The following is a 13,778-nucleotide window of genomic DNA, read 5'->3' as shown; positions in this document are numbered from 1 at the left end:
TACCCTTCCCCCAGACATTACTTTCCTTAGCCTCAGGGAGGGAATCAAGTTATGACTGAGTACGAACAAAACTTAACTTGCCTATGTCTTATGTGCTCCTTGGCTTACTCCTCAAGTGTGTCCAAACTCCTCCTGCCTCCACAGGCTTCCAATTCTACTTCCCTTTAGTCATTCCTAAAAGATGATCTTGCGTTCTAATTTGTAAGAATGAGTCTGTGTCCCGAGGTTCATCATCTGCTTTCACCTAGACATCAATTATCTTCTATCCTGTCTATCTCTTTGGTAGAAACACCGCTCCTTTTTCTCCACCCCTAAAAGTTAATGCTCCTATGTTTCTTCCCTTCCTATGAACACCTTCAATCTCTCCTTCTTAACTGTTGCCTTCTTTAAACCAAAACTAATAAAATTAATTGGTAATGATTAATAATAGCAGTAATAACAACTAGTTAGTACATACAAAGTGCTTATGATGTACTAGGCACCATTTTAGGCACTTTGCAAGTATTCATTCATTTAATCCTCAGAATAACCTATAAGGTAGGTATTTCTATTATGCTCATTTTACAAAAAAGGAGATTGAAATAGAGGTTAAGTAACTTGTCCAAGATGCACAACTAAGAAGTGGTAGTGGCAGGATTTTAACTCAGACAGCTAAGCTCCAGAATCTGTGTTCCTAATTATCACACTGCTTTTTTTATATATAACTATACCATCACTTATTAGCTTATTATTTTGGACAACTTACTCAACTTCTCATGAGACTCAGTTCTCTTACATGTAGAATACGAATAATATTGCTAATCTTAAAGGATTGACATGAAGATTAAATGAACTAGAAAATATGTAACCACCATGCCTGGTATATTAAATGTCAGTTTAAAAAAATACTAGACAGCAGTACAAAAGAATAAGGAAGATAACTATGCACTCATATAAAAATGTGCAAAATACTTTGTTAAATAACCAAAACAAGGTGGCAAAAAAATAAATAAATGCCAGTTAATATGATGATAATAATGACGATAATCCTAACAACTAAGCCTAGCTTTTATTAACCAAATATTCAGGGATAACTCTCCTAGAGGGAGATAAACTTTACTATGTGTTCAAAAAACCCTTACCAAACACTGTTTTAAGTACTTTACCAATGTAGTTAACATTAGTTAAATTTCGTCCCCAAATCAACCATGAGGTGAATCCTACTATTATTTCCATGTTACATACATGAAAACAGAGACAGAGAGGTGATTAACTTCCCCAAGGTCACAAAGCTAGTAAGTAGCCAACCAAGATTTGGACCCAACCAGTTTAACTCCAGAGTGTGTGCTAGGCAGGCTCTCAGTGTAATAGTTTGTTGTAGGAGGGCAAACTTGTAACACTCATGTCATGGGAGAATAGCATGAAAAAGTATAGTCTAGTGTATGTTCCCCAAACTTGTCAACTCAAGAAAACTTTCTGGAGTTTATAAAAGTAAAAACAAAAACAAAACCAGGATCCTGGGCCCAATCCCAAACTTACTAAGTCAGACTCTGGGAATGGAGACCAGTAGAAGTTAACAGACGAGTAAATCAGAACCACTTAGGTAGCTTTTTCAAAATACCCATGCCTAGAACCCATGCCCAGATAGTCTGCTTTAGCATATTCGTGGTGGTTCCTAGGTCTCACTTGTTACCTTTGGGGGATGCTAGGGAACCAACAAATCATTTTGAAAACTGATAAAGAGAAAGAATCAAGCATTCACCCTATCTTCTCCATCTGAAATATACCTGAATGTAACCAAATAGCTGCTGAGGGGACATTTCTTTTCAAAGAGGTATTACAAATAATTTTTTAAAAAGAGGGAATGATAGGATATCATTCTCTTGGATTAATGGATCTAGGTAATGATCATCAGTGGCTGCTGATACACTAAGAGTCAACTAGCCATCATGTGCTCCATTATAAAACAACACACCCACAACAATAAGGATGTCTTGCTTAAAAATATGGAACCCAAATCTGATCTAGTTTCTATATCTAAGTTTATAGAAAATATATGGGGTGGGGGCTAGGTAAAGATATATGTAAATGATACCACTGGGATACAATAATAAAAATACAAACTCTATGAGACAAATGGCCTGGTTGCTTCAACAATAACAATGGAATATTATAATTAAAAAAAGAAAGAGATGAAGAGCTGAATAAGATCTAGCCTCCAAGATGACCTCTTCAATTATCCCCAACCGTTGGTATTCATGCTCTGGTGCAGTTTTCTTCTACATTGTTTCTGGGTTAGTCTGTATGACCAATAGAATATGACAGATGTGTTGTTATGTCATTTCCAAGGCTAGTACACAGAAAGAACTGTGGCTTCCTCTTTGCTCTTTGTCTCTCTCTCTTAGATCACTCGCTCTTGGGGAAGCCAGCGGCCATATTGTAAGAGACTCAAAAAGCCCTCCAGAGAGGCTCATATGGTGGAGAAATGAACTGGAAAGCAGATTCAAGACCACAGATGCAGCCCTGGACAACTTCCTGACCACTACTTGAAGAGAGACAATGAGACAGAATCATTCAGCTGAGCTGCTCTCAAATTCCTGACACAGAAACCTTAAGGTAGTAATATTTGTAATTTTAAGCCACTAAGTTTTGAGGGTAATTTTTTATGTAGCAATTGATAACTAATACAAGACAGATATCATAGTTTAAAACAGAGACTTAAGAGAACAACAATAATAAATAGATCTTACTCAGTTCCTGATTCAAACTGGGGCTGGGAGGGGGTAGGGGCACATCAGACCATGAAATGTGAACACTGGATATTTGTTAATAAGGAAACATTTTTTATGATATATGATAGTATTATTTGGTTATGTTAGAAATAATCCTTACATTTTATGAATACATATAGAATTATTTACAGATGAAAAAAACATAATGTATGTCTAGGACTTACTTGAAAATATCCAAGGGTGGGAGTATAGATAGAACAAGATTGACCAGGAAATGGTCATTGTTGAAGCTAGATGCTGGGTTAATTATATTATTCTATTTTGTATATATTTGAAAATTTCACAATAAAGAGTAAGAGTAATAGTAACCTTGACTAACCATCAAGGCCTCACAACAGATTAAGAAAAAAAAATGAAGCAATTCCAATTAAACCAACCACTCAGGAGAGGCAAGTTCTCAATAACCATATAAGGTTCATCTATGGGTGTCATTGCTTACAAATTCATATATTGTATATACACATAGATATATACATATCTCTTCTTTGGTGTGGCCATGTCATTTCTCCCCAGCTAGACATAAGACAGTAGCTTGGAGATATATATTTTCGTTTATTACTTGGTTTATTTATCACTGAACTTTGCTTTTAAAGTACAAGACAGACCTCAGCATTTCTGTAGGAAAAAGAAATCAATTTAAAGCAAGACATTAAGAAGAAAAGAAACAGAGGATAACTCATGATTCTGAAGGGCATAAGAGGAGTGAGATGAGGAGTACAACGTGGGCCTCAGGAAGGGGTACTGAAAGAAAATGAAGGAACTTGGAACATAAGGTAATTTTCTGAGCCTGTAGGGTGTAAGTTTTAGTTTGAGGGATTAGAGAGAATAGAATAAATCTGGAACAACTACCAAGGCATGTGATTTGGTGAACAACAGATAAGGAGATTGCTAAGCAGTAATGAAGACTCAAATAATGCTACAAGCATACTTTATACATAACAGATGAATATAGAATACTTTAGATTCTTCCACAAGGAAATGAATTCACTTCTGGCATTTATTTTGTTTTGTTGTTATTGTGTGATTTTATCTTTAAGAGGAGAGGATTGAGTAGCAACTTTGCTTCAGCTGTAACACAACTAGCAGCGAGATATGATTCTAAATACTGTATTCCCTATGTTATATACTTTTACTCAGGAAGCTTTCAAAATAGCTTGAATAATTTATGATTTGATTTTAATAATCTGCAACAGTTGGGAAATATGTAAATATTTATTCTCTTACTTTGTGCAAGTCCAAAAAAGCAAGGGTCAATCAACAAAGGCAATATCAAACAAAAAACCTCACATTTGAGGAAAATAAGATATATTTTAACATCTAACTGGGCCATTTACAGAAGAATAAAGACAATCACTTAAACATTTGTTTCCATGGGCATTTGAGAATAATGCCTCAATAAATAGCTATGGACACTGAGGAGAGGAAGTTTAGATATAATAATATTGCATAATTTAATGGGACACATAGCTATAGAGCAATTTCATTTTAAAATAGAAAAACCTAGATAAAATAAGATTTCCACTATCCAGAAACCTCAGAGAATGAGTTGATCTGGATAGTTGAGGATTTATAAACTTTAAATACCAACACTTTTTATCTTAGTCATTTTTTATCTTAGTCATTTGTATAGAAATGTTTCACAAATATACATTTTGCTGCATATACAAAAAGAAAATCTACAGAAAATACACTGTTGCTGATTCACATAATTATCACTAACATCAAATATTGTGCTGTTCTCTAAATCCAACAAGGTCCTCAGGGCATATTTAAGGTGTGTCTATTTTTTCTTTAAATATAGCAGAACTACTCTGTGTTTAAAGTTCCTTTTCATCTTAAAAAATGTTTTAAATACTATTTATTTATTCTGATATAATCAGCACACGGTCATGAAAGAGTATTATGAAAAGTTGGAAGTAAGTAAAAAGCACCCATAGTACTGTGATATAGCTACAAGGACTTAATATTTTGATGCATTTCATTCTGATTTTTCCAACAACTACATACATACCTTTTATTTAGCTAAGACCAATTGTAATTAGTTTTGAATCCTATGCTAATTCTTTGTAAGATGTTATCTGCTTTGATGATTAGTTCATCTCCTCCACTGGAATCAGCATATTAGCGATCACTCTTTATTGCTGTGAGTGGGTCTCAACATACCTACCACCTCAATATTATTGTGTTGTTTCATATTTACTGGGGGTGAAAAAAACCTAGAAAACCAGGATGACAATAGAGTAGAAGGATCCTAGGCTTGTCTCGTCCCATGAACACAACTAGATAACTATCAAATCATGCTAAATATCCCAGAAATCAATCTGAAGACTGACAGAACAAACTCCACAACTAAAGTGAGAGAAGAAGCCACATGGAAGGATTGCAGACATAACTGGCTTTTCTAACAAAAAGAAGGCAGAGACTTACATAAAATGCCAAGATGGAGGAATTTTTCCCAGATGAAAGAAGATAAGCCCACAGCCAAAGATCTAAGTGAAACAGATGTAACTAACATGCCTGATGGAAAATTTAAAGCAACAATCATAAGGATACTCACTGGGCTTGAGAAAAGAAGAGAAGACATCAGTGAGACCCTTACTACAGAGATAAAAGAAATAAAAAAAAAATCAATCAGAGATGAAGAATGCAATAAATAAGATAGAAAACAGGTTTGATGTAATGAATAACAGACTGGAAGAAGCAAAGGAATGAATTAGTGACCTTGAAGAGAGAATAATGGAAATTATGAAGCTGAACAAAAGAGAGAAAGAAGAATTATGCAACATGAGGACAGACTTAGGGAACTCAGTGACTCCACAAATGTAAAAAAAAAAAAAAGAAAGAAAAAAAAAACAACAACCAAAAAAAAAGAAAAACAAGAAAAGCATTTGTATTATAGGAGTCTCAGAATAAGAGAGAGAAAGGGGTAGAAAACTTATTTGAGGAAGTAATAACTGAAAACTTGCCTAATCTGGGGAAGGAAACAGACATCTAGATCCAGGAGGCATAGAGAACTCCCATCAAAACCAACAAAAACAGGCCAGCACCAAGACATATTGTAATTAAATTTGCAAAATATAGTGATAAAGAAAAAATCTTAAAAGGAAAAAGACAAAAGAAGTCCCTAACTTAAAAGAGAAGACCCATTAGGCTAGCTGCAGATATCTCTACAGAAACTTGGCAAGCCAAAGAAAGTGGCATGATTTATTCAAAGTGCTGAATGGGAAAATTCTGCAGCCAACAATACTCTATCCAGCAAGGCTGTCATTTAGAATGGAAGGAGAGATAGAGAGTCTCCCAGACAAACAAAAACTAAAGGAGTTCATGACCACTAAACCAGCCCTCTAAGAAATATTAAAGGGGACTCCTTGGGTGCAAACGAGAGACCAAAAGTGACAAAGACAAGAAAGGATCAGAGAAAATCTCCAGAAACAATGATAAAACAAGTAATAAAACGGCAATAAGTACATATCTATCAATAATTACTCTGAATGTAAATGACTAAACATTCTAATCAAAAGGCATAGGCTATCAGAATGGAAAAAAAAAAAAAAGACCCATCTCTATGCTGCCTACAAGAGACTCTTTTTAGACCTAAAGACACCTGCAAATTGAAAATGAGGGGATGGAGAAATATTTATCACACAAATGGATGTCAAAAGAAAGCTGAAATAGCAATACTTACATCAGAGAGACTAGACTTGAAAATAAAGACTGTAAAAAGAGATGAAGAAGGGCTCTATATCATAATAAAGGGGACAATCCAACAAGAAGATCTAACAATTATAACTCTTTATGCACCCAACCTGGGAGCACCCAAATATATAAAACAATAACAAACATAAAGGAACTCATTGATAATAATAGAATAGTAGGGGACTTTAACATCCCACTTATATCAATGGACAGATCATCTAAATAGAAAATAAACAAGGATGGGGCGCCTGGGTGGTGCAGTGAGTTAAGCATCTGACCTTGGTTTCAGCTCAGGTTGCGATCTCAGGGTTGTACGATCAAGCCCTGTGTCATGCTCTGTGACAATGTATTAAGATTCTCTCTTCCTCTGCCCCTCCCCCACTTGCTCTCTCTCTTTCTCTCAAATGAATAAATAAACCTTAAAAAAAGGAAAGAAACAAGGAAACAACAGCTTTGAATGACACACTTGACCAGACAGAATTAACAGATATTTTCAGAACAGTCCATCCTAAAACAGCAGAATATACAGGTTTTTCAAGTGCACACAGGACATTACCCAGAAGAGATCACATATTAGGTCATAAAACAGCCCTCGACAAATACAAAGAGAGTGAAATTATACCATGCACCTTTCTGACCACAATGTTATGAAACCAGAAATCAACCACAAGAAAATATTTGGAAAGACCACAAATATATAGAAGTTAAACAACATGCTACTAAACAATGAACAGGTCAACCAGGAAATCACAGAAAAATAAAACAATGCATGGAAACAAATGAAATTGAAAACATAATAATCCAAAATGTTTTGGAAGCAACAAAAGTGGTCCTAAGAGGGAAGTATATAGCAATACAGGCCTACCTTGAGAAGCAAGAAAAATCTCAAATAAACAACCTAACCTTACACCTAAAGGAGCTAGAAAAAGAACAAATGAAGCCTAAAGACAGCAGGAGGAAGGAAATAATAAAGAGTAGAGCAGAAATAAATGATATAGAAATTTAAAAAACAATAGAGCAGATCAATGAAAGCAGGAGCTGTTTCATATAACACAGCTCATTTTACCAAGTCTAATTTTCAGAGGTTTTTATAATTAATATTCATCCTCCAGACCTCTACATTCTTTAAAAGAAACCAACCAAGTTTACAGTTCTAAAGCCATTTTTGAAGGTATTTGAGGTTAAAAATTGCATATATACTAATTTGAGGTACATACAAATGCCCCCCTATATTTGAACCATTGTAAAAACTGAGCTATATAACATGATTTTATAATATCTTAGAAGATTTTTACCTCTTGATACCCATGTGCAACTTCTATTAGCATTGAAGGCAGATTTATTTGTGCTCACCAATGGATGGACTGATGTATATATATATGGGTACACACACACACACACACACACACACACACACACACGCATGCATGCAATGCTGAACTTGAAGAATAGCACAGAAGTCTGTTTTTTTAAGCCTAAAGTTTACTATCCTTCATATAGATGCCTCAGCACTCAAGAAACTTGAACTGATATTTGCACAATACATAACAATCATTTGATCCACACACACACAAAAAGCAGCTGCTTTATAGGCTTAACCATGCTACATAATGCTGAGGACAGAACATGATAAATACCATAGCCAATTGAAATTGCGTAAGCAATTTTAGCAAGTACAATGTAAGACATACAGCATCATTCAATGCCAAGTATTTTCACAAGCAATGTTGAGAGGTGCTAATGGAGGGCATAATGGGTCCCTCTAAAGAGCACCATGGGGGGATTCATTCAAATATAGGTCCTCCCATCCTTTGTTCCTCTGACTATAGCCCTCACTCTATGCTTGTCATTTGAGTGGGGATTTAGTCAGTTGAAATTCTCTAGGATTATAGCAGGAATTGTTTTGTTAAAAGCCTGGTCACCAATTGAAAATACTACCTTCTCCTACCCGTTCCTAACAATCTTCCTTTTGAATGACCATCAGTTGTTTCACAAGATAAAATACATTTATTTTGTGTAAAGTTGTTTACCTGCTAGTTAGCCAGGAAATACTATCGAGTTTTATTACTTTAATTATAAAAATCATAAAATAAAATACATATGCAATAAAAAAGATTATGTAACAAATACCTATTTTCAAATTGCCTTGGGACTGTTTATGGAGTGGTTTGGCCTAAAGCAATTACTAAAACCAGATTTGAATGCTATTATAAATAGGTATAAGCTTTCCTTACATAACCCATATTCATATTATCAATAAAAGCTGAGACTTAAAGCTTGCAGTAACAACTTTGTGGAGAAAGCAGGGCAAATTTATTGTCTGTGATCCTTTCTTTATCTCTCCCTATTACATCCGGGATAACTGTGTTAGTATTAGGTGATATGACCAAATCTTATTAGTGGAGGGTTTTTCTATCTTAAGCACAAATCTGGCATTTAAAAATCCCAAAGTCAAAAAATTAACATAGAAAATGTCAGAAAATTAAGCAAATTAAAAGATATCGTCAACAGTATGCAGTACTGTCAAAGGACAAATAACGCCAGTTAAACAGTATCAGGAATGGGTAATAGATTTTTGAAAAGTAGATACCAAGGTGAGAGAGACAGTTAATGTCAAAGCATCAAAGATATTTAAAGCACAATAGCTATTATATTATATATATATTTGATGACTATTTTATCATTTGTACAGCTGACACAGCTGGGTACAAATAGCAGTAAAAATTTGAGGTTTTTAAATTACCAGCTTGCACCAGTGCTAACCATGAAGCATAACCAATGCTAGCATAAGATTTATTTCCAACTTAATGCATTTATATGTTTCAAAATTAGCTTATTTAGGAAAATATAAATGACAAAAACTGTTAATGATATATAATCTTTTCAGAGCAGGCTTATTTCTTTTTATTTTAAAACTTTATTTTTCCTTCCATGAATGTTTATGTGGCAGATAGTCAGTAATATAAATTACTCACATGAATTCTGTTTCAATTAGCCAAAGAAGAGTCATAAACATGAGAAAAAAGAGTTTTTAACTTTGTTGGCTTAGAAAGAAAAAGAATTTATACCATAAGAAAATATTAGTTCCCTTGTTTGTCTGATGCAGAATCCTGACATTATTAAAGGAGTTAGAAGAATAGAACACTTTGGAGTACATATTGAATTTCTCGCTTTAATAATGAAGATGTAGTTCTGTGTAATCTGAAATTAATTTAAAGCTAGTGAAAAGAAGTAATATTCTACTATCTCTGTTTTGTTCTCTCCTACTCAAATTTAACAAGTAGTAGCAGCTTTCAGGAGAACAGCAGGTACAAAAGATTCAAATTAGATGTCAGAGTTGAATAAGTCAAGTTTGCCTTCTATTATTTGAATGGGACTTAACTAATTTGTTCAATAACCTGTGTTTTTTTTTTTCTTGGAAAATTATCGTGCTTGCTTTGGCAGCACATATACTAAAATTGGAATGTTACAGAGAAGATTAGCATGGCCCCTGTGCAAGAATGACACGCAAATTTGTGAAAATTATTTTCTTCTTAATAAAAGTTAGAACTCTGGAGAATGAACTTCAAAAGCAGTGACCATTTCATAAATAGTGTGATGTTCAGATTGAAAACAAGACGACAAGTTGATGGGAAAACAAAGTGATAGAATCACATAAAAGAAATATATTGGAGGGAGCGGGCTAAACAAGGCAACTCACGGCAAAATCCTTTCACTCTCTGCCCCAAATCCAAGTCAAATCAGAGCTTTTCAGGTGAAGCAATGTAGTCCTATGACAAAGTATCATGAAAAATGTACCAGTGGCTTGTTTTCATTTTAGTTGCATTTTTGACATCTTATGGCCTGTAGAGATATTCCCTGGATCACATACACAGGTAGCAAATGCACCGTGTGTCATCTCTAAAGTCATGTTACTGTGATTGTATTCATACAGCCTTTGCTTTGCGTTGTTTTCCTAATAGGAAAGACTGATTTGTCATTATTCATTTATACTCTCTTGCCCACTCCCCATTATTCCTACAAGCTGCATAGTCAACTGATGTGTGAAATAAGTGAACAAAGAAACAATGTGCTTTAGAAAACATGACTGAAGCATTCATATCATTTAGAAGAGAAAAATTCCAGGTTTAAAAGAGCTTGGGTCTACCTTAAAGCAGGAACTTCCCTGCAGAGAGAAATGGGAAGAAACGAAGGCACATAATGCCACTGCAGCTGCAATATTTCTGAAGTAGAACACTCAGAAAAGGGCACAAGCTATTCATGCTTCCAGAAACATTGCATTTAATTCCTCTGCAAAAGATTTAGCAGCTTAATGGAAAGGAGCAGCACATGGAGGAAAAAAAAATGAAAGAAGAGTTAGCACTGCAAGGAAATTTGCTTAAACTAATATTAGAAAGAAAATATTTCAGAAATGGTGCCCTCTAATAATCGCATGCGCTAAGGCTAGAATAAAAGGTCATAGCTACCTGGTACAAAAGCAGGTTTGGACACACAGTAAATAAAATTCTGTGATGCATTCTACCCAACCACTACTCTTTTTACCTTCGACTATGCCAGGACATGTTCCACATGTTACAGAACCCAGAAAAGAAGCCAAAAGAAGCCATACTTCAAAACTGAGCTTCTTTTCCAATTTTTATTTATTTATTTATTTCTTTTTAAAGATTACTTATTTCTTTATTTGACAGACACAGAGCACAAGCAGGGGGAGCAGCAGGCAGTGGGAGAGGGAGAAGCAGGCTCCCTGCTAAGCCCAATGCAGGTCTCGATCCCAGGACCCCAGGATCATGACCCGAGCCGAAGGCAGACGCTTAACCGACTGAGCCACCCAGGCGCCCCTCCAATTTTTAAAGAAAACTTTGCCATATTTAACTTTCATAGCCAAATCAACTAGGAGAACAAAACATACTTGATGGTGAAGAATGGAAGTTAAGTAGTAGTTTAAAAAGTCATGCCTAATGCATAATAAAAAAGCTTTCACGTGACTTGATTAAAAATCATGACTGATAGGGCTCCTGGGTGGCTCAGTCAGTTAAGCATCTGCCTTAGGCTCGGGTCATGATCCCAAAGTCCTGGGATCAAGCCCCACATTGGGGATAAAGGGGGTTCCCCCCAGGAGCTCCCTGCTCTCTGGGGAGTCTGCTTCTCCCTCTCCCTCTGTTCCTCTCTTGTGCTCGTGCTCTCTCAAATAAATAAAATCTTAAAAAAAAACCATGACTGATAAAAGATGTTACTTTCTAAGGGCAATGCTCTGGTTTGGAAAAACAGATAAGTGAACACACTGCAGAGTCTCACTTTTACTGGAGTTAGCCTCCACAAGTTTAAAAAAAAAAAAAGTGAATGAACAGAGCTACATGTTTTCAAGACATTACAGATTAGAGAAAAAATAACATATCAATTAGTTTATAAGTGCTTTTAAAAAATATTTTGTTTTACATGCCTTAATTATAAAGATTTCTCCTTAGTGTAGAACTTCATTATGACCTATTAGAGTAAAATCTAATACATTATTTGAATGAATTTGGAGAGACAAAATTTTTTTTAAGTACTAAACCTACTAAACTACCTTACTTGTTGAAATCCCAAACTTTTTCCTTTTCATTGAATACGTTTATACCTGTCAAACTGTAATCAACTGCCCATTGTGGTCTGGGGAACTTTTATGAAAAGCTATTTGTCCCTTTCATGTTTTTTTTTTCCCAGAGTGTATACGTTCTGAGAGCAAAAAAAATCAGGTAGTCATTTCACAACTATCTATACTAATTGATGAAATAATTTTTGCAAGTATACAAAAGGTTCATCATCTGCTTCATGCTTTACTCACTACCAGGAGTACTTTTAAATTCCAGCAGTGATGACATTATAATCCTAAAAAGTCTGGGAACCAAGCGTTCATCTAGGAACTTTTCTCTGTCCTTTGAGATATCTTCATTGACCCCTCCCTGACACCAAGACCTGAACAATTTTACATAAAGTAAGAAAGAATGTATTCACTAAGTAGTCAGTCTTGTTTGTTTTCCTAAAAGGGATAGAAGGCTGAGACTTAAGTAAGACAGACTTCAAATAATGCTGACACAATTATATTTCCTCGTTTTTGCTGTCAGTTTTTCTTCTCCACAACTAATATGTGGAATATCAGATTGGGACAATGGCAGTGGGAAACAATGTTGTAAGAGGGATAAAAAGATAAAACACAATTCTGAAGCAGCAGAAGGGAAGTGAGGAAAGCAGTGTACAAAGGGCCCAGGACCACAAAGCATGGTAAATAGGAAAAAAGTTAAGAAACTTGAAGCATAATCTATAATGCATAGAATCTGTGTGGACAGCATTCAACTTGACCATAATCCTTTTTCAGTGCTTTGCATCTTCCTCTGCCAGGGAGTTCTAAATGAACCATGCAAAGTGATCAATACTGTTTGTGGCAACTGAAAAAAATTCAAATGGCAAGATGTGATTTTTTTTTCCCATTTGTCTCTTCTAATCTAATTCTACCTGAATTCAACATTGAAAACATCCTCTAATAATTTCCTAGAAACTCATTATGTTGTTTTATTTCTAAATTTATTTTCTGTACTGAACCATTATCCCAGTCACTAAGGACGGTCATCCTCTTGGTGCCTTCATGTTGTGGAATTTAGAACTATTAACTAAACTTGTTTTAAGGTTCTAAGTACATGAGAGTTCATTTAATTTTTGACCATAAAATGAAAACTTCATATTAGAAAAATTCTTTAAAAAGAACTTTTTCTTTTTAATTTAAGCATGTTTGATTCCAACTATCTGTTGATGACAATAAAATCCAGTTACGTACAAAACAATCATCTTTCATTATCTCTGCCACTTAAAATACTACTGATACAGACAACTGAAATGATGTCACAAATATGACTAAAATAAACACTAGATTATCCACAGTCATACTGCTTATCCCTCTTGATACAAACTTCCCTTCATAGGTTAACTCCAAGTATTTAAAGATAATCAGTTCATTAACAAGATAGACATGCACACTTTTGATTCATAGTGATAAGTCTGCTAAAAATATAACAGTCATTATAACTTTCAATAAAGATGAAATCCATACACAGTAGTATCAACTTTCCAAACAATATGAAAATCATATCCTTGTTTTTGTGTTTTTTCATTTCTTTGTGTCTGGTACATACATACGTTGACTTTCTGAAATCACTGCAGAGTTGTGAATAATGTATGAAATACAAAAAAACCCTGTTCATTGCCCACAGATTACTGTATTGCTTGCTATATGCTCCATCTATGCAAGACAAACAATAGAACAGGCAATAACCCTAA

General features: G+C 34.8%; 1 protein-coding gene and 1 non-coding gene across 7 annotated transcripts in view; one reads left to right on the top strand and one right to left on the bottom strand.

Moving 5' to 3' along the window:
• Positions 1-13,778, bottom strand: part of DIAPH2 (diaphanous related formin 2) — a 949,436-nt gene that overhangs the window by 143,273 nt on the left and 792,385 nt on the right. The gene's annotated exons all lie outside the window — the stretch shown is intronic.
• Positions 9,896-10,002, top strand: LOC112835295 (U6 spliceosomal RNA). The gene has a single exon (XR_003211179.1). It is a non-coding gene; the product is annotated as a U6 spliceosomal RNA (small nuclear RNA).

This window comes from Callorhinus ursinus, unplaced genomic scaffold, assembly GCF_003265705.2.
Source record: "Callorhinus ursinus isolate GAN/ISIS: 27379988/994484 unplaced genomic scaffold, GSC_fseal_2.0 scaffold67, whole genome shotgun sequence".
NCBI lineage: Eukaryota > Metazoa > Chordata > Mammalia > Carnivora > Otariidae > Callorhinus > Callorhinus ursinus.
Note: the sequence above shows the minus strand (reverse complement) of the source record. Positions and strands in the feature narration are given on the sequence as shown.